Below are 26,554 nucleotides of genomic sequence, written 5' to 3'. Positions count from 1 at the left end.
TAGGTTTCAAAAGTGGGTGTGGCAGAGGGCAGTACAGAGATGTAGACAGAGGCCAATTCATTAAAATCTCTGTCTGAAAGCAGCAAAGAAGAACAAGCAAAGGAAGACACTTCTAGGGCCAGCGTGATCAGATTTGCATTTTAGAAAGATTTCCTTGGTGAGAGAATGAGGAATGAGCAGTTAAGTAGGAAGGTCTTTAAAATTGTTATGTATTTAGACAGCTATAATTTTTTATTAAGATATAATATACATATAATTTGGTGCACACATCTTAATATAAAATGTTTTGACTTTTTACACGTGCATACCCTAGTATATCCACCAACCAGATTGAGGTACAGAACAACTGTAGCATTTAGAATTGTATAGTGTATGTCTTTCAGTCAGTGTCCTTGCAGAGAAAAGAGATGAGTACTTTTCTGGCTTTATCTTTTATTTTTAATACCTGATCCTGAAAGTCATATAAATCCAGAATGTATCATTTGATGTCTGACCTCTTTTGCTCTATATTATGTCCGTGAAATTCATCTATGCCCTTTCATGTAGCAGTAGTTCTCTTTTACTGCTATATGGAATTTAATTATATTCCACCACTTTTAAACTCATTTTTCTTTTGATGGATTTTTTTTATTTTCAGCTTTTGGTTATTATCAGTACAGCTGCAACAAATACTTTGGTATGTATCTTTTGATGGACATATACTTTAATTTTTCTTGGATGTAAACCTAGGAATAAAATTGCTGGGTTATAGAGTCAGTAACTGTTTTGCATTAGAAAATAGAACCTGATATTTTAGTTTTCTAAAATAGTTTAATCAATTTACACACCATCACATGTATGAAAATTCTGCATCTTGTCAATATTTGTATTGACAGTCTTGGAAGCTTTAAGGATTCTGATCTGTGTGTAGTGATATATCTTTTTGTATCAGGGAATATCCTCTGCATTTTCTTGGTGAATTATTATACTGAATACACTTTCTTATGCTTATTTACCATTTAGAGATCTCCTTTTGTACAATGCCCATTCAAATATTTCCTGTATCTTTTTTTGAAATATGGTTGACTTGTCTTCTTTGACCTTGAGATATACAGTCTGAGCACTACTGCTTGGAAAAATATTGCAAATCTGTTCTCTCAGGCTGTGGCTTACCTTTTTATTATTTCTTAACTGTTTTTGTTTGTTTTTCTTTTTATTTTTTTTTTAGTAACACAAATCCATTGTAATGAGCCCCTTTTTAGTCTTATTTTAATCCAGCCAAGTTATGAAAATATCCTTGTATGCATTCTTCCAGAGGCATTATTGTTTTATCCTCACATTGAAGTCTATAATTTATCTTGAATTAATTACTAATTGATTATCAAATTGAGCATGGTGTGAATTAAGGGTTAGTTTCTTGTTCTCCCATAGGGAAAAACAATTTCTCCAGTGCCATTCATGAAAATGATCATCACTTTTCCTTTTGTGGGTGTTGACAATCTAGGAAAGAGATAATTAGATTCTGAGCTAAGGAGGTGTTCTCAAGAATAGCAAGAATGAAACACATTTAATCAGTTAAGGAGATACAATTTACTGCACTTCATTAGTGATTCAGTGTCAATTTTGAGAAAAAGGAATCGAAGATGACTCAGGGTTTGCCTTGGGCAGCTGTGTAGATGTTGTGTCAACTAGAAAGATGGAAAGTGCTGGAGGGAAAGGTGGCCACGGGAGGGTACAGAGAAGAAGAGATGACAATAGTTTGAGCAAAATACTTTGAAGCCTCCAGTGAGAATACCAAGCAGGTTTAGCAATGCAGGTGAGTATCACCTAAAATAGGGACAAAAGTCACAGAACTGGAAACAGATCATTGATATAGGGAATGTAGGTCTTACACATGATTTACTTACTAATGTTTTAGACATTCAAAATCAGCACATGAAGAACAGACCTAGATAATAAACAGAGACACTTCTCTATTTATTATAGAGAAGGTTATACAATATTGCACTCACACAAATTAAACTTCATGTAAATTGCTACCCAAAGAGGACATTTAACAACATTTAATGAGATGTGGGAAAAAATATGCTAAGTGTGGTAACACAAGGCTGCTGTGCAATTCATACAGGCTACTGTGTGAATTCGAATCATAAAATGAGATTGCAAGCTGGGCCTCATTTCCACAGCGGGTAGCCTTCACTGTGGCTTTTGCAGTCTTGGTGCACCATCTCATGTGGCCCCCACATGGCAAGGGTAGATTTTATACACTTGACTCTCCTCTCCTCTGCATGTCTTTTGTGTTGTACTCTGAGCTGGGGTCTCCATCAGGAAGTGTCTGACTGTGGAGGTGCTATAAAAACACTGAACACATGATCTCTAATAGTCCCTGAAGGCCTGACACAAGAATTAACACATGAAGACTTGAAAGATGGAAAGTGTATCTATCTATAGTTCTAAAAAAAAAAAAAAATAGCGCTAAGGGATTGTGCATTTTTATTTTTAGAAACATAAGTTCAATCCCAGTTTCACTGTTCTAATAAATACTTTTAAAACATCCTTGATTTTTTTTCTATCCTTTTCTATACACGAATTCCATTTTATAGTGATGCAATCAAAACTAATTTACATAGGGTTTTGCTTTTTCTGATAAATAACTATATAAATACATAAATTAAGTAATGCCATCTGTTAAAGAAAAAAAAAATATTCAGTGACGCTTGTGAATGGTGAAAAGACAGACTTCATTCAAGAGGAAATGATCGCAATAGGTGTTGGACCTATTGCAGTGGGTTCCAGCAGAGGAGGGAAGATTGATCTTTACTCCAAATACAAGGACAAGTGACTATTCACAACAAAGGAACCAATGGGAGTAAGTAGATGGAAGCTTACTAAGCAGAAACATCACAGCCAATGGGAAGATTCTTGCTAGACCAACTGAACAGTATTTTTGTTTAAGGCAGGTCATGGTGGGTAGACACAATATTCAGTCTATTTTCAATTACTCTTTTGTTTTTCTTTTCAGTTTCAGGTAGTTGCCTTTGAGGGTTCCTGAGTCCCTCGAGAATCCCCAGGAGGGAATTGAGGAGCTACAGGAGGTAGGGAAAGATCTGGCAGGAGTGCATGGACAAATGCAGTAGGCAGGGGTTTTGAGGGCACCTGGAGGGATTCAAGGGAGTGGATGGGATGATTAAAGGTGATGAGAGGAGAAAGGAGGAGAGGAAACATAGGAAGGAGAGGTCCCAGGGGAGTCAGTCTGGGGAGATCTTAAGTTTCCCAAAAAGTCCATTGAAGTTGCTCAGCAATATTACCCTAGCAAGAACTGAAGAGGATAGAAATGGAAGAGCATATAGGCAGCAAGCGTTCTAGAGAAGCCAGGAAAAATAAAGTCCACCTAGGCAATGGACAGTAGATTCCCACTCAAGACACACACAAAAAACAGGACAATCTTCCAGCCCAGGGAGAGGGATTCTGGGAGTAATTTCTTCTTGACAGAAAAGTTACCCAGGAAGAATTTCCATGACCAGGACCAGGTCTAGGAGTTGGGGAATGCATATAACCCCACTCGGAGCAAAGAGCCCAGAGGAAAGACCTCCAGCCCAGCAGGTGCCTTTCCAAAAGCCTGGGACTGGACTCGGATACTGCTCCAGAGCACGCAGAGTTGAGAAGCAAATCCATTCTCACTGCACTTCAGGGGCCATCACCCAGAGGACTGGCTCAGGAATTAGGTTCATCAGTGAATCAATCATTCAGTTGTGGAGATCAAGGCTTCCAAAGGTGAGCACTCAGGTCCCGGGTGAGAGGCCCAGGGCCAGAGGTGGGCTTGTGATGAATCCAATCCTAGCTGAGCCACAGCACCAAGAGTGTGGGAGACATTATTTATGGCATTGTTAAAGGTGGTCAGGTGGACTTCATTCAAGGGACAGCATCACAGTAGGCAGGGACACTGCAATGGGGTCCTGCAGTGGAGGAGAGAAAGTGAGCTGAATTCTGAATACAAGGACAAGTGGGGGTTTACAGCCAAGGAGCAGGGTAAGGTCAGTGGGTGGAAAATTACTAAGAGGGGTCATCACTCAAGGGGGATTCTTGTCAGTCCCACTCGACAGACTCCTTGCTGCAGTCAGGCCAAGGTGATAGGATATGGAGGAAGGTTACATACTAAGGATGAGGGATATTAGCAGGATTCTTGCTCAAACTGGATTCTACAAGGACAATGACGTAAGCCAAGGTCAGGCCTAGTCAGAAAGGAGTCAGAAGACCTTGACTCAAATGTGGTCAAAAGAAAGTGTCTGCCACTTCCCCGTGTTCCTTTTAAGGACAGCAAAATATTCTATCAAGTAGGCATACATTTAAATTACTTCCATTTATTTTGCTTATAGAAATATTTTTCTATTTATGGCTCCTTTTATTGTTGTATGTAAAATTCATATTTATGGACTGGACAATAAAATCCTAGTGAAGAAAATAAGCTCATGCAGAAGCAATGATGGTAGCTCACCAAGGGGCTTCTTGGTGGACTTGCTAGGCTGCCAGCCCCTGCTCACTCGGGGTCCCACTCACTCTTGGGTTTAAAAAGTTTTAACGTAAGTTTCATCATCATTTTTACTTTTATGTTTTTAGATTTCCAACTAATTTTTCCTTTGTATCAAGTATACTTGCTGGTGAACAAGTAAAAACATTATTTATTCTAAAGCTTTTGATGTTAGTAAATTATTTAAACATCATTATTTCAATTTAAAACTCTTTGTCAGACCAGGCATGGTGGCTCATGTCTATAATCCCAGCAATTTGGGAGGCCAAGGTGGGCGGATCACTTGAGATCAAGAGTTCGAGATTGTCCTGGCCAACATAGTAAAACCCTGTTTCTACTAAAAGTGCAAAAATTAGCCAAGCATGGTGGCGTGGGCCTCTAATCCCAGCTACTTGGGAGGCTGAGGCAGGAGAATCACTGGAACCCAGGAGGCAGAGGTTGCAATGAGCCGAGATCCTGCAACTGCACACTAACCTGGGCAACAGAGAGAGACTCCATCTCAAAAACAAATAAACAAACAAACAAAAATAAACAAGTAAAAAACACCCTTTGTCAGTAACACCAGCAGGGAAGAGGAATGCTGCTTGAAATTATTCAAGCCAATGACCAATGTCAGTGAGTCAAGACTGGCTTTCAAAGTGACTTACAAAGTGGCACCCTCTTCCACACTTCCTGTGGAGGCACCAGGACTATTATTTTCTGAGGCCTCATACATGTCAAGTGTGAGGACCAGAATTCATTTGCAACTTAGTAGAGTGAATTTCTAACACATTTTAAAATGGAATTTTGGCTGACAGGAGAAATTGTTTAAGATATGAGAAAGATCATTTGCATAAAATGATGTATCTGCTCATTATTTTCAACTAAAATTCAGAACATGTTGTTTAGATTTAAGCACCTAAGAATGGAAACTGTACTGAGTAGGCCATCACCTGGGTTTTAAAGATTTTTGGCTTCTAATCAGAAGATGCTTTTTAACATTTCTAAGAACTCTGAAGACTCAATGAGTTACTTTTGGGGTGCTGAGTTCCATGTTTCTGGAGATGTTCAGCAATGGTGCATAGGGTGCCTTGTTGGGAAGAAATTCCAACTTTAGGTAGATCACGGTACCCTGACGTTCTTGCAGTGCTGTAGTCCAGAGCTCCTCACAGGTAAATGGGCATCACGATCATCTGTATAGTGAGTCGTCCTACCTGCAGGGCTTGCAAAAACATACATTCTTATGCCCAACCATTTTCTAATTCAGTTTATCTATGTCAGGACCTGAGAATTTGACTTTCTGAAGACCCAGGTGAGGCTGATGCTCCTAGACAATGGACCAGATTGTGAAGAGACCTGCTGTATCATGGAATACTGTTTTAGGCAAGGTTGACACTTTGAAACATGAAACTCCTCTTCAAAGACTTAAAAATCTAAGTTATTTAATGAATTAACAATGGCAGCAGGGAAAAAACTTCCATAAAACTTTTCTGTAATGTGCATTGTTTAACTTTTATTGCACAGATGGTGTCTAAACAAGAATTTGGAATTTTTGCAGAATTACTGGCAGAATATTCCAAAATGCTTTCATGTAATACTGAATTCAATGAAAAGACAATGAATGTATTTGACAAGAGGAATCTTTGTAAACAACTTTTAATCATCAAGTCTAACTCTCAGTCATAGGTTTGGAAATCACATTATTTAAACAGACAGTGTCTTTGGCAAAGCATACACATCTCAATTTTAGTCTGGCTTGTGACAGAGTGTCCTGATATCAGTCTTCAATACTTTGGTACGTAAACATTGTCAACAAGCCCATATGATTAGAGCACCATAAAAGTTACTAAGCCAGTGATATTTCCAATGGCCAAGCTGTCTCTTGAAATCCCTTTTTAGATAGTATTAAATGGTACGTTACGGTCAGAGTTCATCAGTGTCAGCCATCAGAAGAAGAATACAGTCTCAATGTGAAAGGACTTCATGCCCAGGGGGGGATAAGCCTCTGTGGTTTTTGAAATAATATTGATTGCAGATTGAATATTAAGTTTGCACTGTGTTGAAAACAAAGTTCTAAAATTCTCTAATCTCTGCTTATTTTGTCTTATCATGTCACAATTTAATTAACCCTTACAGTTCTCAGAGGCATGACACTTATTGAATGGCACTTTACTTTATCCAACTCTTTGCATTGTGGAAGCACAGCAAGCCCAGGCCACTGGAAAGAAATGAAGTTATAAAATGTTAGGATGTCAGACATTGTGCAGAGATGGAGGCAACTTAGGGATGAGCTCTTCTCCTCCCTGTTCTGATCAGTACAGGGCTGGGGTCATCCAGAAGTCAGTTAGCTTTAGCAAATACAATTTTAATAATAAGATTTGAATTCCATAGAAGATTGTTTAGAGATTTGCTTTTTAAACAAGAAGTAGCAAGCTTTATATTTTCTAATTAAGTAGAAAACATTAAAATAATATTTATGAAAGATATGACATATTGATGAAAATACATCATAAGCAATCCTTAACCATCTGGGTGCAACCTACCTCCAAATCACTTCCAACTGAAGTTCAGAGGCCTCTGAAAAAGATTTGTATTATTTACTGGGTCTCTTCTTCAAGATCTATGCAATACCATGCAATAAATAATTGCTTCACAAAAATGTATTAACTAAACATATTATAATTTGCAAATTCTTAATAATGAAAAACATGGGCACTTTAAAAATAATTTGATGAATTTATATATCTATATATTATAATATTTTACAAAGTATATTTATGAACCATGAATTTATCAGTCTAGCTATAAGATTTTTTGCTGTGACAACTATTTCAAGTGTATGCAGAGCTGTCTTTTTTGTTTTGTTTTTTTTTTTTTTTGAGACGGAATCTCACTCTGTCACCAGTCTGGAGTGCAGTGACACCATATTGGCTCACTGCAACCTCTGCCTCCTGGGTTCAAGCAATTCTCCTGCCTTAACCACTTGAGTAGCTAGGACTACAGGCATGTGCCACCATGCCCAGTTAGTTTTTGTATTTTTAGTAGAGGCGGGGTTTCACCATATTGGCCAGGATGGTCTTGATAATCTTGACCTTGTGATCCACCTGCCTCGACCTCCCAAAGTGCTGGGATTACAGGCATGAGCCACAGCCCCCATCCAAGCTGTCTTTGCTTTGATCCACATAATTGAGTTTTAGCCAACATTTTTCAAATAGTATGAGTCCAACCTGAAAATGTCATATTTTCTTCTGAAGTTCTGTGTTTTCAAGATTTCTAATTTGGACCACATCAGGATTAACTTAAGCATTAATAAAACATACAAAAGGAATGTGCGTTACTATCTGATAGACTGGAAAAGCTAACCTGCAAGCAACAGGCATTGCATACCATATGATGAATGACCAAGTTGCGAAAATATCATTTAAACTGAAGTATTCCCTTTAAACTTTTAACACATTTTTAAATATTGGATTGTATTAATTATAGTTATACATTCACAAAAGCCAGAAGTCATGTTACTTTGAACTTTCAATGCTATGCATGCTTAAATATTGATTGGTAGCTCAGCTTAAATTCAAGGATAAGAGTTTTCCTGGGAAAATCTAGTACTGTTTCCTCCAACTTGTGGAGGTTTTCTTAGTTTCATGTTTTCCATAAAAAAAGCGTTTATAGATTCCATTTATCTTTGTGTTTGTAAAGTTGGAAAAGTTTCCACTTTTTTATCACAGGATTTTAACAAAGATTTTCTCAGGATCATCTTTGAAACTTATCACATATCTCAGATAACTTTAATCAACACATTATAGGAATTCATCATTTATTTATTCTTTCTTTTTCTCAATAAATCACTTATTTTCTGTTCTTTTTCACCCACTGTGGTTGGTGCAATTGGTGTCTTCTACCTATGCTCCTAAACTCGCAAAGGCTCTTTGGAATTGTAATAAACTGGAAGGGAAACTAGGCTGTTCTGTACACCAGCTCTTGACTCTGTCAGCTGGTATTGAACATCCAGAGAATTGTCTTGCTTTAAGAGTTTTATTGTCTCACAAATGAGAGGGAAGCAGTCAGACTGAGCATTGGTAAATGTATCATTATACAGAAATTATTTCCACAAAGAGGTCACCGATGGTCGCCCTGCATGGAAGGAACATTCTCAGGAGATGCAGAAGAGATGCTTCCTGGGCTTGCTGAGAAGTCTTCAGGCTGGGCAAGGGACAGCAATCTCAGTTGTTTATTGCACAACCCTTACTTCCTGGCAGCTGGCTAATTTTCATCCCAAAGATGCCTATTTTATCTTGGCTCCCATGTTTAAATAATGTCATATTCAAATGTTTGGGATTAGAAGCATGAAACAGAAGCCTCAGCTGCCAAAAATTTAAAAACATTTCAAAGGCAAATACATTCTATACGCACTATCAAATAAAACAAAATTGCTTGTCCTGCTGGGCAATCAGCAGCACATTCATCCACTACCTTCCTGGATTCGTTTTTACCTGTGTATGTACAATGGTGGCCACTTCTTCATCCTGTGCTCCCTTTTGTTTGCTTCCATCTGGGAACTCAGGAAACAAGACAAACTGATTTCTCTCTCAAATTTACCCATGGATTCTCTACACAAAGGACATGTTTAAAGGTTTAAAGTTAATGTGAAAAATGTGGAATTTAAACTTTAAGGTATTTTACAGTTTGAAGGAACACAAATGGATCTAGAAATTTATGTTAAATAAAAACCTTTCCTTGATTTATATAGCTTAAAATAAAGTATTATTTTCCCTTCCTTTTAATTTTTATTTTATTACTATTTAAAATGACTTAAATTTGTAAATACATACAGAAAAGCAGCAGGATCAAGTCCAGAAGTGTTAGTCTCTAAGCTGGAATTAAACCAAAATATTTTTGTAGGCCTTTGATTCTTTCTCTTAAAAGGCTCATCCCCATGTTACCAAATTACTTAAAGTCGGGCTATTCCATATACAACTATAATTTATATGCTACTGTTTAAGAGTTCAATTGAGTTGCAGTAACTAGTTGACATCACAAAATAGTGTGTAGATATATAATTAAATATGTATTACCTTTTTTGTTGTCGTGTTCAGTTTTTTATCTGTATTTTGGAATCTGTATTTTGAATCTGTATTTTAGGACTCCCTCCCAGGCTTTTAAAAAAATATTTCTCCTAGACAGTGTGTTAGCAAAACCTAATAGAGGAACAGAATCTAAGAAAGGACATCAAGAATAAAAAGACATTTTGTTGCATACTCATCTAATCTGCCTGAAGTTCTCAGGTGATGATTCCCCAGTCTTTCTAACTTTGATCTCAGGATTACTTGCTTGAGAACCTTAATTTAACCTTAATCCCTCCTTTTTCCTTCCTCCCTCCCTACCTCCCTTCCTTTTTTCCTTCCTTCCTTCCTTCCTTCCTTCCTTCCTTCCTTCCTTCCTTCCTTCCTTCCTTCCTTCCTCCCTCTCTCCCTCCCTCCCTTCTTTGCTCCCTTTATTCCTTCCTCCCTCCCTCCTTTCTTTCCTTTCTTTCTTCCTTCCTCCCTTTCCCTTTTTTCTTTGTCACTTTAATAAAATGTTTTTGATTGCTGTAAAATACACATAACATAAAATACACAATTCCAAACATTTTAAAGTATACAATTCAATGGTATTAAGTACATGTATACAATTCAGTGGTATTATGTATATGTATGCATTAAGTATGGATATTGAAGTACATTAAGCATGAATGTACTTAATGCCACTGAATTACATACTTTAAAATGGTTTTTCATCCATCCCCACTGTCCATCTCCAGGGCAATTTCACCTTGCAGAACTGAAACTCTTTGCCCATTAAATAAAAATACCCCATTTCCCCTTCCTTCAACCCCTAATAAGTACAATTTCACTCCCTGTCTCTATAAATTACACTTTTTTAGGTCCCTTATATAAGTGGAATTGTACAGTATATGTCTATTTGTGACTTATTTCATATAGCATCCTGTCCTCAAGATTCACCTATGTTGTGGCATGCTTCTAAATTTTCTGCCTTTTAAAGGTTGAATAATATTCCGTTACATGGATACACCACATTATCTTATCCATTTGTCTGTTTAATGAACACTGAGTTGCTTCCATGTTTTTACTATTGTGAAAAATGCTAAAGTGTTTACAGCTGTAAATTTCCTCCATAGCAACCACTCCTGCTGTGTCTTATAAGTTTTTTTTTATATTGTGTTTATGTTTTCATTCATCTGTAGGCATTTTCTAAATTACCCTGTTATTTCTTCTTTGATTCATTGATTGTTTAAAAGTGTATTGCTTATTTTCTACAAATTTCTGAATTTTTAAATTATTCTCCTGCTATTTATTTCTAACTTTATTCTGTTGTGGCCATACAAGATATTTTGTATGATAGCTATCTTTTTGAGTCCTTTGAGACTTCCTTTGTTGTATAGATAGATAGATATGGTCTGTCCTGTAAAATGTCCCGTGTTCATTTGAAAAGAATGTCTGTTAGAGTGTCCTGTATACATCTGTTAGGTCTAATCAGTTTATTGTTCTAGGTCCTCTACTTCCTTACTTATGTTCTGTCTGCTTGTTCTATCCACTGCTGAGAGTGGGGTATAAAAGTCTCTATTATTCCAGATCTATTTCTCCCTCAATCTGTAAATTTTTGCTTCATATATTTTGATGGCCTGTTAATAGGGATGTATATGCTTATAATTGTTATATATTCTTCTTCTGAAACTTTTATTAATATATAATGTTTTTATTTCTCTCTTGTAATCATCTTTGATTTAAAGTTGATTTTGTCTGATATTACTATAGTCAGCCCTACTCTCTTTGGTTGCTATTTACATGAAATATCTTTCTTAATCTGTTCATTTTCAATCTATCTGTGTCTTTGGATCTAAATTGAATCTCTTTTAGGCATATGTGGTTAGATCATGCTTTTCAAAAAAATTTATTCTTCCAATCCTTGTCGTTTGATTGAAGATTTTAATTCATTTACATTTAAAGTAATTACTGATAATGAAGAATTTATGCCATTTGCCATTTGTTTACTACATATTTTATAGATTTTTTTTGTACCTAATTTCCTGCACTACTAATTTCTTTGGCGTTAAGTTGATTTTTTGTTGTAGTGAAATATTTCAATTCTCTCCTTATTTTTTATGTGTAAATTCTATAGTTATTTTCTTTGTAGTTTCTATGGGGGTTACATTTAACATACTAAAGTTATAACATTCTGATTTGAATTTTCACCAGCTTAACTTCAATAACATACACAATATAAACTCCTGTACAGTTATCCCCACCCTCTTTCAGTTATTGATATCATAAAATTACATCTTTATACACGATGAGTCTAAAAACATAAACTAACATTTTTAATGTATTAGTATCTAAAGTTATATAGAAAAAGTGTGGAGTAATAATATTAGAATAACACTAGTTTTTACTAATAATTAAAATTTTTTTCTTAAATTATGTAGGAAAAAAAGCGGAGTAACAAACAAAATTAGCAATAGCTTTCATAAAATACCTCTGCTTTTACCTTTACTGTGATTTTTGTTTTTTTATAAAGCTTTAAATTACTTTCCACTATATTTTTATTTCAACCTCAAGGATTTATTTTAGCAATTTTTGTGGGGAAGGTCTAGTAATGACGAACTCCTTCACTTTTATTTATCTGGGAATGTCTTAATATTTCCCTCACTTTTGAAGGATAGTTTCATCAGATATAGGATTTTTGGTTACAGGTTTGGTTTGGCCTTTTTTTTTTTGTTAGTACTTTGAATATATTGGCCTCAGTATTTCTGGCTTTCAAAGTTTCTAACGAAAAATTTGCTCATAGTCTGATTGAGGATACTTTTTATATAATAAATTGCTTCTCTCTTACTTCTTTCAAAACTTTCTCTCTTTGTCTTTCAACAATTTGATTATAATGTGTCATGGTGTGGGTCTCTTTTAGTTCATCTTACTTGGAGTTCACTAAGCTTCCTGCATATTTATGTTCATATCTTCCATCTAATTGGGAAGGTTTTGACTATTATTTCTTAAAATATTCTCTCTGCCCCTTTGTCTCTTTTCTCCTTTCCAAACTCCTGCAGTACATATGTTGGTTCACTGTAAGGTATCACATGTCCTTAGGCTCTTTTCACAGTTCTTTAGTCCTTTTTCTTTCTCTTCATCAAAGTCAACTTTAATTATTTTATCTTGAATTCATTATTTCTTTCTTCCTGCTTGCTCAAATCTGTATTTGAATCTCTCTAGTGAGTGAGTTGTTTTTTTTAAATTTATTGTATTTTCAGCTCCAAAATGTCTTATTGGTGTCTTTTTAGGCTTTCTATTTTTTTAATTGATATTTTCATTTTGTTGATAAATTGTTTTCTTGACTTTCTCCACATCTTCCTTTAGTTATTTGAGATAGTTGTTTTAAAGTCTCTATTTACTAATCCCACATTCCAACATCTGGTCATTCTGGACAGTTTTTGTTGATTGATTGCTTGATTTTCCTTGGAATGGGCCTTACTTTCTGTTTCTTTGTATACTGTTATAGACTGAATATTTGTGTCCTCCCATAATTCCTGTGTTGAAACTCTACTCTTCAATGTGATATTATTTGGAGGTGAGTCCTTTAGGAGGTGATTAGGGTTAGATTAGAGCATGAAACTTGGGCCCTTAATAGTGAGATTAATATCCTTATATAAAGAGAAAGAGACATGAGAGATCTCGCTCTCTACCATGTGATGATACAGCAAGCAGGCATTTCACTGAAACCACTGAAAGAACCCTCACCAAGAAGTCAACTATGCTGGCACTCTGATCTCAGACTTCTAGCCTCCAGAACTGTGAGAAACAATTGTTTGTTGCTTAAGTCACCCAGTATATGGCATTTTGTTATGGCAGTCTTAGCAGATTAAGACATATGTCTGGTGATTCTTTTGGTTAAAAACTAGACATTTGAATCAAATAACGTGATAACTCTCTGGAAATAGGACTACCCTTTCATCATGGTTTGTTGATTTTTGTTTTTGTTTTTTGACTATTGCCAGCTATTTCTGTGTCAGTTATCAGCCTGACATATAAACTTAATTTCTTCTTTGGTCTTTCTGAGCCTATGCCTTTCCCTGGGCATGCACAGAGACTTCTTTATTTCTTCTGTTGTTTCATAACACCCTAGGCTTTGGTTTGTGGCTCCTAAAATGGGAAAAAGCAGGGGGAAATGAAGTAAGAAAAGAAAAGAAATGATGAAATTTTTAAAAACTATGCTGGCCTTTAAATCCTCTGGAAGTCACTTCAGTCCTATGAGAGGAGGCTTGTAAGAGTAGGGAGGGTGATGCAAGGATGCCTGCCCACCTTTTCATCTGTGCGTCTGTGATCAACAACAGTAATGAGAAATCAGAAGACAGATCTCTGATATTTGGAGAAAAGGGTCCTTATTGCTCACCCTGGCTCCTGCTAGCTGTGTACAAGCTTCTACAGGAACATGTTCATGGCTTCCTGCTGTGGACCTTGTGTCGGGACTAGGTACTTGTTACTGTGCTCAGAGATTAAACAGGGACAAAATTAAACACAATTTACTATCTAAGCCTTCCTCTGGAAGTTGAAAGACATGGGATAGATATCAGATTTCCAAAATAGTTACATCTGACACATTTTGAAAGTACAATTGTTGTCTAGGCAGGAAGGTGGGTATGTAGTTTTTCCCACTTTGCCATCATCCCAGAATCCTTCTACACTTCCTTTCTTTTTGAGGCATTTTTATCTATTGGTTTCAATTTCCATCTAGTGCCCGTATTCTCATTGCATGCTTTGATTACTTGGTGCCCATGTTTGGGCCTGTGTGCTGATTCAGACTATGTCACCATAGTGAATAAATGAGACGGAGTAAATACTTTCTGTCATACTGCTGATAAAGATGGATTCGCTTTCCCAGTACCTTATTACTGTTCTATTACTTTTGTTTCTGTGTGTACAGATTTCTGGTATGTCTTTTTTTTTTTTTTTTCCGAGACGGAGTCTCCCTCTGTCGCCCAGGCTGGAGTGCAGTGGCCGGATCTCAGCTCACTGCAAGCTCCGCCTCCCGGGTTCACGCCATTCTCCTGCCTCAGCCTCCCGAGTAGCTGGGACTACAGGCGCCCGCCACCTCGCCCGGCTAGTTTTTTGTATTTTTAGTAGAGACGGGGTTTCACCGTGTTAGCCAGGATGGTCTTGATCTCCTGACCTCGTGATCCGCCCGTCTCGGCCTCCCAAAGTGCTGGGATTACAGGCTTGAGCCACTGCGCCCGGCCTCTCTGGTATGTCTTTTATCTAGCATATAAAATAAAAGAAACCTTAAGTAGTTATTCTTCAAATCTAGTTTTGAAGCAAACATTTATGAAAGATGGGGGAAGCAAAATGTAGGAGCAAAATGACCATGGAAAAATAAGCAAATAATTGAGATAAACAGTAAAGGACTTTGAGGAAATTAAGTCTATTTCTTCCAAACACATTCTTTCAATACCCATTACCATCTCTAGCATATTTCCAATATGTACCAAGATCTCTGTTACCTGTTGAGAATATATTAATGATGTACAGATTGTATTAGTAAGAAACTATAGGACATATATAGTTATATGAAGGATATCTTTAGAGTTTCTCTCTCGTGTGTGTGTGTGTGTGTGTGTGTGTGTGTGTATTTCTTTTTAAGAAGAGTTTAAGAAATTTGCCTACATGATTGTGAGGCTAGGGAGCTAGCACGTTCAAGATCAGCATGGCAGGCTGAAGATGAAGTTAAGTGTTGATGTTACAATTTTTAGTATTAATTCTGAAGGTTGGCAAGCTGGAAAAGTAGGGAGCATTTCTATGTTGCATGAGAATTCCTTCTTCCTCAGTTACCCTTAGTTTTTGCTCTTAAGGTCTTCAACTGATTGGATGTGGCTCATCTACATTATGGAGGTTAATCTGCTTTATCCAAGGTACCAAATCAGTAACTATTGATTGAAGTGTTAATCAGAGCTAAAAATACACATTCACAGCAACATCTAGACTGATCTTTGACCAAACAACTGAGTACCATAGCCTAGCCAAGTTGTAACATAAAATTAACCATAAGAGAGATCATTAAAGAAATATTCAGACATTGTTTTAAGGGAACTGACTATCTCATGTTAAGACACAGATGTGAATAGGTAAGGCAAATATGCAGAATGTTTTTAATTGTGTGAAGTTTATATTGGTGTTCATTGGGCTGTTCTTGTGACTTTTTTCTGGGTAGGTTTGAAATTTACTAACATAACACTTTTAGGGAAAAGAGGTATTGTAAGCAAATGCATGCTCTGTATCTGCATGCTAACAAGACCAACTAGTCCATTTTATTGGAAATGGGATCAAAGACCAGGAAGTCCTCCCAGAGGAGTTGGGTCTAGCAGGGGAAATAGTTGACTTTTGTGCCAGCAAGTGAAAGTATTAGAAGGCAATGGGAATGACTTTCTTGGTATTTGGTCACACTGGGTTTTGGAGCCTGAAGCTCCCTGCCCCTAAAGAAAAAGTGACTAGTCTGGGACAGTCAAAATGGAAACATGGCTTACTAAACAAATACATTTTGAACATTGTTCTCCATTTATGTGCTCTATTCCCAGCAGATAGAAGAGGCCCTGACACATATTAGGATGCCATAAATAATGTTATATGAAATAATTATTTTTATTTCCTATAAGACCTGGTGAAAATAAAGCAAATAGACAAAGTAAAAATAACATCCTTATTCTATGATATTTTTTGGAAAGATGCATAGAGTGGGAGCAAGAAAGATGGTAAGTAGGGTTAAAATAATGTCCCTTGAAAGAAGAAGGCTTACTTTCTTCAAAATCCTTTAACTTTTAAATTGCCAAATTTTATTCTTATCCATCTGATTGAAGCAGATTTTATCATGTAGAAAACCCTCAAATGTATGAACATTCCACAATCTAGGCCTCTGCTCTCAGAGGCTGTGTTTTAAAAAGCATGGAAACCCACATGGAATCTACAATAAATTTTAAATGATAGATCCATGTGGGCATACATGCCTATTGTTGGTGCTCTATGCACTGCATTTATATTATTTGTTTTCATATATTAGGTGTTTCCTTGAGACTGAGATTTCTTGAACTAGGAATAGCATTATAAGAATCTCAAGTGTCAGTAAAAGATGTTTAATCTGGTCTACAACTTTTAGAAAGTTAATGCTAATTAGGGTTACATTAAACATCCAGACCCAAAGAAGTCATATTTGAGACATGTCATTTAATAAAGTTATTTGTTAACTACTAAGTTGAAATCTTCTCAGAATAGAGATTAATTGGTAGGAATATGAATTGCATGATGAATCAAACAATACCAGGATTAAAGTATTAATCTCTGAGCAAGGTGGGAAATTATATTGCCACAGGTGAAATCTTCTCATTCTAAATTATTTGAGCTTCTTGATAAGCCTGCTGTGATAGGAAATCTACTAGTTGCAAATTTCAAAAGTCGTGAAGTATATATTTTAAAGAAAGCACAATTTGGCTGGGTGCAGTGGCTCACACCTACAATCCCAGCACTTTGGGAGCCCAAGACGGGTGGATCACTTGAGGTCAGGAGTTTGAGACCAGCCTGGCCAATATGGTGAAACCCCATCTCTCCTGAAAATACAAAAACTGGCCAGGTGTGGTGGTGTGTGACTGTAGTCCCAGGTTCTTGGGAGGCTGAGGCAGGAGAATCGTTTGAACTCAGGAGGTGGAGATCGCAGTGAGCTGAGATGGCACCACTGAACTTTAGCCTGGGCAACAGAATGAAACTCTGTTAAAAAAAAAAAAGAAAGAAAGAAAGAAAGAAAGAGAAAAAGAAAGAAAGAAAGAAAGAAGAAAAAGAAAGAAAGAAAGAGAGAGAGAGAAAGAAAGAAAGAAAGGAAGAAAGGGAGGGAGGGAGGAAGGAAGGAAGAAGGGAGTGAGGGAGAGAGAGAGACAGAAAAAAAAGAAAGAGAGAAAGAGAAAGAAAGAAAGGAAGAAAGGAAGAAAGAAAGAGAGAAAGAAAGAGAGAGAGGGAGGGAGGGAGGAAGGAAGGAAGGAAGGAAGGAAGGAAGGAAGGAAGGAAGGAAGGAGAAGGGAGTGAGGGAGAGAGAGAGAAAAGAAAGAAAGAAAGAAAGAAAGAAAGAAAGAAAGAAAGAAAGAAAGAAAGGCAGGCAGGCAGGCAGGCACAATTTAATCACTTTCTCCTCCAAAAAGCAGGTCTGTTTTGTAAAATTACCAAACCTCAAACTGATTGTAAGAATGGTAATGTATTTTGGTTATATATAAGCTCTTTTTCTACATACTTTCTAGAGGAATAGATTTTACTTTCACACATCTCAACATTTATATTAAAAATGATTCTTTTGCCTCTCAGTGAATGAATAATAGTTATGTTCTGTCACTATGCTTCAGATTTTTCATCCGGAACTGAAATACTCTCCTTCATTGAATTACGAAAGACGCTTCATAGAAAAACAAATCAACAAGCAAACAAAAAACCCTGATTTACAAATGGTTTGCATTCTTGATTTGTCTGTAAAACTTTTCCTCTTTAGGAGGAGATTTGACATTTTAACACAGTTTTCCATCTCCCATGTACCATGAATATGAAATATTTTGTAAACTTAGGGATGGGCCAGGTGAATATGCCTTAAGAAAAGCTTTTGCTCGATGGAATCAGTGTCAGTGCCCTGTATATTCACAAACCATTGTCCTCCAGTTGGGAGAGATGGCAGTCCTGCTGTTTCAAAAAGGCAAACTCCCTCCCCCCACACACATCCTAGTCAATGTCTTCTTTTTATATAGCAATTAAAAAAATCAAGGTGTTTAAATTATTATGCTTTTCATTTTGATTCCCAGTTTATATTTCATTGCCCATTTTTATTTTTCCCTAGTATTATTTCATTCCTAAGTAAATCTTCCAGGAAAGAATCGGATCCTTCTATGAGTTTTACCTTAGGCAATCAAACAGCTGCTTTATAAGCTGCTCCTTCCAAGCCTTTTGAATGTTGTCAGACATCAAATTCATTGTTTGTCATTTCCTGTTTATAACAAAACTAAAATATGGTTTTAAAACCTAGAGACAAACTTCCTTAAGTATAAAATGAATAGAATTAAAATGTATTTTACTCTAAATAATAAAGTACTTTCATAAATAAAAAATGAAAATTCAAAATTAGGCTGGATAAAAGTTTTATATGCCAAAAACTGCACACTATATGGTTGAAGGATACAGACGCGAGAGCCAGGCTAGACAGTTTCAAACACTGGACACCTGCCTGAGCTCTCTGATCTTGGGCCAGTTAGAGAGCAACCCTGAGACTCAATTTTTTCATCTGGGAAATGGAATGGAAATGATGATAGCACCCACCATTGGGTTGTTAAAATAAATCATTTAGGTAATATTTATAAATTATAAATTGTTGAATATCGTTTGATCATGTACATAAGCATGTGTTTTATGTACACTTTTATTTTACTTTTTTAAATTTCAGAACGGCGAGACTCCACCGCAGCGGCGGGGAACGTTCGTAGTTCACATGTTCAGTCCTCCTTGGCTGACTCGCCACCAACGCGGCCGCAGCATGGTCGCCCGGAGGTAAGTGGTCAACTTTGGACCGGGTACAACCAAGCTGCCACACTCAGTGTTGTTAGAGATGCAAAAGGAATTATTAGACTACAAAGGAATTGGCATTAGTGTTCTTGAAATGAGTTACAGGTCGTCAGACTTTGCCAAGATTATTAACAATGCAGAGACTCTTGTGTGGGAATTGCTAGCTGTTCGAGACAACTACGAGGTGATTTTTGTGCAAGGAGGTGGGTCGAGCCAGTTCAGTGCTGTCCCCTTAAAGCTGATTGGCTTGAAAGTAGCAGAGTGCGGCCTATGTGGTGACAGGAGCTTGGTCAGCAAAGGCTGCAGAAGCAGCCAAGAAATTTGGGACTATAAATATTGTTCACTCTAAATTTGGGATTTATACAAAAATTCCAGATCCAAGCACCTGGAACCTCAACTCGGATGCCTCCTCCGTGTATTATTGCACAAATGAGACGGTTCACGATGTGGAGTTTGACTTTACACCCGATGTCAAAGGAGCAGTACTGGTTTGTGATATGCCCTCACACTTCCTGTCCAACCCAGTGGATGTTTCCAAGTTTGGTGTCATTTTTGCTGGTGCCCAGAAGAACGTTGGCTCTGCGGGGGTCACCGTGGTGATTGTCAGTGATGAACAACTGGGGTTTGCCCTCCGAGAGTGTCCCTCTGTCCTGGAATACAAGGTGCAGGCTGGAAACAGCTCTTTGTATAATACGCCTCCATGTTTCAGCATCTACATCATGGGGTGGGTCCTGGAGTGGATTAAAAACAGTGGAGGTGCCGTCGCCATGGAGAAGATTAGCTCCATCAAATCCAAAACGATTTATGAGATTATTGATAATTCTCAAGGATTCTACGCATGTCCAGTGGAGCCCCAAAATAGAAGCAAGATGAATATTCCATTCTGCAGTGGCAATGTCAAAGGAGATGATGCTTTAGAAAAAAGATTTCTCGACAAAGCTCTTGAACTCAATATGTGGTCCATGAAAGGGCATAGGTCTGTGGGAGGCATCCAGGCCTCTCTGTATAATGCTGTCAAGATTGAACATGTTTGGAAGCTGGCCACCTTCATGAAACATTTTTGGAGATGCATCAGCTATGAACAGATCCTAACCAGGATATACTTTGTTATTGAAAAACATACAAAGTTTAAAGTAACTTGGGGACGGCTACAAAAAGTTAACACACACAGTATTTTTTTCAAATGAATATGTTTATTGTAGATTCTTTTTTGAAATAACAACAGCAAAATATCTACAGCTCTGCAAAGCTGGTGTGAACTAATGTTCACTTTAATTCTGACTTGAATTGGAAGCATTTTCAAAAATTTTCTCATTGCTTTTCTAACAAATTCCAGCTTATTTTGCCTTTGCTCTTACTTTTTTTACTTACATTTCAAACTGGCCTGTGGATATAATAATGCAAGTTGCAATGAAGTATTTTTGGAGTCATGGGAACACGCAGCATAGATGGTAAATGGGGCCCTCTAGGTGCTGAATCTAGACATCTGTGGGATCTCCTGGGTTCAGCGGCTGTTGATTCAAGGTCAACACTGACCACCGGAGGAGTGGTTTAATAGAACCAGGCAAAAGGCAAACTGTAGATCGATCTTTATACTGTTATTACAAGAGAAGAGACATACTTTATATATATTTATATTAGAAAGGTCTGTTGTTAATACCATAGCTTTATATTCATATGCATTTATATTTCTAATAATACAGTTATCACTGATACATGTAGAGACTTTTGGAATTTATTAAATCCTTGACCTTATGCATTATAGCATTCCATTAGCAATACTTGCACCTGCTTCCCACTCTTCCCCTTCCCCTTTTTAAGCTGTTTTAGGAAAAGATCTAGAAGTTATTGATTCATTTTTGCTCTTATTTCCATAGGTAGAAGAGAAAGTTGATTGGTTGGTTGTTTTTTTAATTATGCCATTAAACTAAACACTTCTGTTAAATTACCTTATCCTTTGTTTTCTTGACTGTTTTCTTTGTAGTGTTTGATGATGAGAGTGATACTCTGCTGAAAAATCTTTCCCCTATTGTTTATCTATTGTCACTATTTTATGTTGAATATGTGAAGGACATTAAAGTCCTAAAACATCTAAAAAACTTTTCAGAACACTTTCAGATAGACAGAAATGTTGCAAGGATAGTACAAATTGTTCCCATGCACATCCAGTTTCCAGCATTACTGACCTCTTTTATTACAAGGGTTCATTTGCCTCAGCTATTCAGATTTTATTGGTTTTTACCTAATATACTTTTTCTATTCCAGGATCTCATTCATGACACCATATTTCATTTATTTATCTTGTCTTCTTTGATACAAGGAATCATCATCAAATACCTCTTTGATGTGTCGTGACAGTTTCTCAGACTTTCCTTGTTTAGGCTGACATTGACAATGATAATTCTGAGAAGTACTGGTGAGGTATTTTGTCCTTCAGCTGGGGTTTGTCTGATTTTTTTCTCATGATTAGACCAGAGTTAGGGGTTTGGTTCACAGAAACAAAACATTTGAGGTAGAATGTCATTCTCATTATGTTATCTCAAGAGTACACACTATTGATGTGACTTATTACTGATATATGGAGCTTGGTCACCTGGCTGAGGTAGTGTTTGTCAGGTTTTTCCACTGTGAAGTGGCTTTTCCCCATCCCATCCTTTTCATACCATACCCTATAGAAGAAAGCCATTATACTTACTCTTAAGGGATAGGGGGTTATGCTCTTCCTCCTTGAAACTAAAACATCTACATTAATTATTTGGACTTCTTCTGTACAGGAAATTTGTCTTCTTTCTTACATGTATTATTTATCCAATCATTTATTTATATCAGTATATATATATGAATTTTATTTTATAGTTTGGTCACAGTACATTTTTTATTTTGGTGATTAACTTATTCCATTTCTTTTGCCATCTCTTGGTTGACTACTGTGGCCCTTTGACATAACCTTCATCATTTTCTTTCTTTTTTTCATTTTTTAAGTACTTTCTTTTTTTTTCTTTTTTTTTTTATTTGAGACAGAGTCTATCTCTGTTGCCCAGGCTGGAGTGCAGTGCCACGATCTCGGCTCACTGCAAGCTCCGCCTCCCTGGTTCACAGCATTCTCCTGCCTCAGCCTTCTGAGTAGCTGGGACTACAGGCACCTGCCATCACACCCAGCTAATTTTTTCTATTTTTTTAGTAAAGAGGGGTTTCACCGTGTTAGCCAGGAAGGTCTCGATCTCCTTACCTCATGATCCTCCCACCTCGGCCTCCCAAAGTGCTGTGATTACAAGCGTGAGCCACAGCACCTGGCCCATTTTTTAAGTATTTTCTTGCTTCTGGCATGAAAAGATACTCCAGGCATCTTGTCCAAATGTGACCATACTGGAGTAATTTGTTAGTGCCATTTTAGTTGGACTTGAATATTCTCTAGGCTGGGGTATGCAATCTCTTCTAAGGAAAAGCACAACAAGATAAAAAGTCAAGAACTTTGGAATCATTCAGTATAGGAATCAAATACTGGCCTGACTACTGCTTTCATGACCTTGAGCAAGTTCCCTCTTCTTTTAATCTCAAAATACTATATGCCCTTCCTCATTTTGGAAGCTATTGTGAGATTTCAAGTTCAATTGGTGAGCTTCTTTACCTAAAATTTTCTTTGAAGAATAAGTTGAAAGATATCCATGAATTTTAAAATGATTGAAAAGTCAACGAATGTTAAACTTAATTTTAGAGAAGTATGAGCCACCAATTCTAATTGAATAATTTAAAAATTGTGACTAAATCCAAAGAAATGCTTGGTCTTAACTATATGTTGATGGCATTTTTGTAAACACGTAAATAAAAATAAATTATTGGCAGACAAAGTCTACAATACAGAAAGAATGAGTATATGCCATTAAGGATGATGTGACAATTCAGAAAAATTGGAATTTCTGGATCCTACTTCAAGTTCAATGATAAATTGTTGTTTGACCTTGGCTATGTCATTTCTATTCTCTCTTTTAATTTGCTCAGGTGTAAAACAAAGTTAACATATCATCCATTCACATCTCTCTGAATGGGAATTTATGTGTATTTATGAGCTAATGATTGAATGTAATATGAATCACTAAGATGAAGTAATATTCAGAAATGACAACATTACTTGTTCTTATCATATGCCAGATAAAAATAAGATTTTCTTGTACATTAGTACTCTTTGATGCAGATACTACTTTAATTTACCCAGCATGTTGCTTCTTAAACTTTCTGTCTTCCACAAAGCCTTTATTAACTGGGTTTTTTTAATGATATATTTTCATTCCTAGAATTGAAACACACCCAATTATTATTTCTCTTTATTCTTCCTTTTAATATAATCCAATTCTCATTTTATGGATATTTCAATGTAGTAATACAATATTTCACCTCCACATGCAATTGACAAAGTTCATATTAAGGAATCAACATTCAACCAATATTCCATGAGTTCAAAAGACATTGATTGAGACCCGTCTAAATAGTTCAATGGCACCATTCTGAGCAGTGAGCTTACTGTGATGAATGAACAGGAGGAAATACCTGCATTAATGATGCTAAAGGGAGTTAGAGAGGGTTAACAAATAAAAACCACTATCAGAACATATGTGATGAAGAATGCTGAACTCAGGGAGGAAGAAGCAGGTGAGGAGATCCATTCTGTCAGGTGTGGGTGGAAGCTGACTTTTCTCAGAGGCCTTAGGAGATGAGTGAGGGTGCCCTGAAGATTCTTGGGGGCACCACCTTCCCTAAGAGGTCAGTGCAGGGCCGAGGCCCTGAGGCAAGACCGTGTTGCACAGGTATGAGGACCATCACAGAGGTCGTGAGGACTGAGATGACAAAGAAAAGCTTTTTAAGCCAATTGCAGCAATTTCTATTTCTCCACCATTTCTAAAATATTTGACCACTCTCCTATGCTGATTTAGTTAGTGTATTTTCTGTTATTTAGTGATACTTATTTCCTGCTTAACAGAATATCTGGCAGAGTAAGCTTTATTCACACGGAATTCTGGAAAAAGAAGTAAAGTAATCAAGAAAGGTTTCAAGATTCAGAAGGCAGGAAAAAAAAAAGCCAAATACTGAATTTAAAAGTTCGTTACTGATCATTAGAAAGCACTGAATGGTTAATACCACAATGTAGATGGAAGACCTAGCACAGTAATTTGAAGGATAAATGCAAAAAACAGAAAGACAAATAGGAGAGAGACAAAGCAATAGCTTAAAAGCAAGTTAAGATTTAGGAAAATCCTATATGTATATAATTAGAAACAAATAATTTTTTTTTTTTTTGGAGACAGAGTCTCACTTTGTTGTCCAGACTGGAGTGCAGTGGTGCCATCACAGCTCACTGCAAGCTCCACCTCCCAGGTTCACACCCATTCTCCTGCCTCAGCCTCCTGAGTAGCTGGGACCACAGGTACCTGCTACCACGCCTGGCTAGTTTTTTGTATTTTTAGTAGAGATGGGGTTTCACCGTGTTAGCCAGGATGATCTCGATCTCCTGACGTCGTGATCCGCCTGCCTCTGCCTCCTACAACTTTTATTACAACATATATTTGTGTGTGTATACATATGACATATACATGTGTGTATATATACATATATATGCACAAAGTATTGTAAAGACAGTTTAATAAATTTTACAAAGTTATATTGAAGTTAAAATAATATACAAAAGAATCTTTAAATTTAACATTTTATTTGAGAAGAAAGAATTGCATTTTGAGGTATACATGCAGGCTGAGTATTTTTTTTTTTTTTTGTATGTCTAAAGAACAAAAAGAAGATTGGAGGCGTTCTTAAAAAGATGAAATTTAGGCCGGGCGCGGTGGCTCATGCCTGTAATCCCAGCACTTTGAGAGGCCGAGGCAGGCGGATCACGAGGTCAGGAGATCGAGACCATCCTGGTTAACACAATGAAACCCCATCTCTACTAAAACTACAAAAAATTAGCCTGGTGTCGTGGTGGGTGCCTGCAGTCCCAGCTACTCGGGAGGCTGAGGCAGGAGAACGGCGAGAAGCCGGGAGGCAGAACTTGCAGTGAGCCAAGATTGCACCACCGCGCTCCAGCCTGGGCAACACACCGAGACTCCGTCTCAAAAAAAAAAAAGAAAAGAAAAGAAAAGAAAAAAAAAGTTGAAATTTACATGCAGCCCTAAGAGAAAGTTCACTAGCTAGGACTAAGAGAGCTCTGGGGAATTGCAAGCTCCACTGATGGATGACTAGTGGTCAAAATCAGTCCTAGAGCTGTAGCATACTATCCTAGCAGCCATAGATTAAACTCATCTCAACTTACAACAGGTAATTTTAGCCACTGGATTTTTAGACAATTACATTTCTGAAGTAATGTTATGTACCCTGAGCGCTTTTCACTCCTGGCCCCTAGATTCTGATTTAGTTGGTTATAAAAAGAATGACCCAATTCGGATAATCAACTTTCATAGCACACTGCATAAAGAGAAAACTACACCAGCCCTCCTGTGCCTCCTCCCAGACATTACCTACACCAAAATAACAGCCTCCTGAAGTCAAAAATCACAGATACGCTTTTACCATATGTGGAATTCATATGAATGGAAACATAGGGCATATACTCTTTTGTTCAACATTATGTTTGGGATATTTATGCATGTTGTTTTGTATAATTATAGCTATTACTATCTGAAAAACTATGTTCCATTAGTGAACGGAGTGCGTTGCAATTATCTGTTCCACTGCTGATCAGCATTTGGCCTGTTTTCTGTGGGAGTTTGGATAATACCGGAATAAACCTCCTTGTAAATGTGTGTTGGGCATTTACCTAGGAGTTGATTTCCTATGATGTAATATTGGCACGCATGAACCTTTAGTAGATACTGCCAAAATGTTTTCCACTATGGTTGCATAAATTTACTCTCCCATTTACTGTGTTGAGAGTTCCAGCTAATCCACAAAGTTATAGATACCAAGCTTTGTCTAATTCATTTCAGCCTCCCAGGTGGGTATGCAGTGTCATAGCCTGTGTGTTTGTTTTAATAGAAGGGGAAGAGTTATTTTTATTACTTGTGTTTGTTTTAAAATATTTTTGTATTTTTAACTTGCTTCTTGAATGAATTTTAGACAGAAATAAGTGACAAAAATAGTACAATGCATTTTTCTATACTCTCACTCAGCGTCTCCAAATTTTCACTTTCTATGCAACCACAACAAAATTACTGTAATCAGGAAATCCACATCAATGGGATACTATTAAGTAGCCTAAAAATCACATCCACATTTCTAATTGTTCACTAATGTCCTTTTCCTGCGCCAGAATCCAATTCAGAAACAACATTGTGCATCATTGTCCTATCTCCACAACCTCCCCAACTTGATCCCGTTCCTCAGTCTTTCCTTACACTTTTGAAGAGAATTGGCCAGTTATTTTACAGATTGAGCTTCAGTCTGGGCCTTAATAATGTTTCCT

The 26,554-nt window shown here is 37.0% G+C and overlaps 1 pseudogene; it reads left to right on the top strand.

Moving 5' to 3' along the window:
* The first annotated feature begins 19,063 nt into the window (after positions 1-19,063).
* LOC117079422 lies at positions 19,064-20,188 on the top strand (annotated as a pseudogene).
* Positions 20,189-26,554: the final 6,366 nt, after the last annotated feature.

This window comes from Trachypithecus francoisi, unplaced genomic scaffold, assembly GCF_009764315.1.
Source record: "Trachypithecus francoisi isolate TF-2019V2 unplaced genomic scaffold, Tfra_2.0 Lachesis_group7, whole genome shotgun sequence".
Taxonomy (NCBI): Eukaryota; Metazoa; Chordata; class Mammalia; order Primates; family Cercopithecidae; genus Trachypithecus; species Trachypithecus francoisi.
This window is presented reverse-complemented; position numbering and strand designations above follow the sequence as displayed.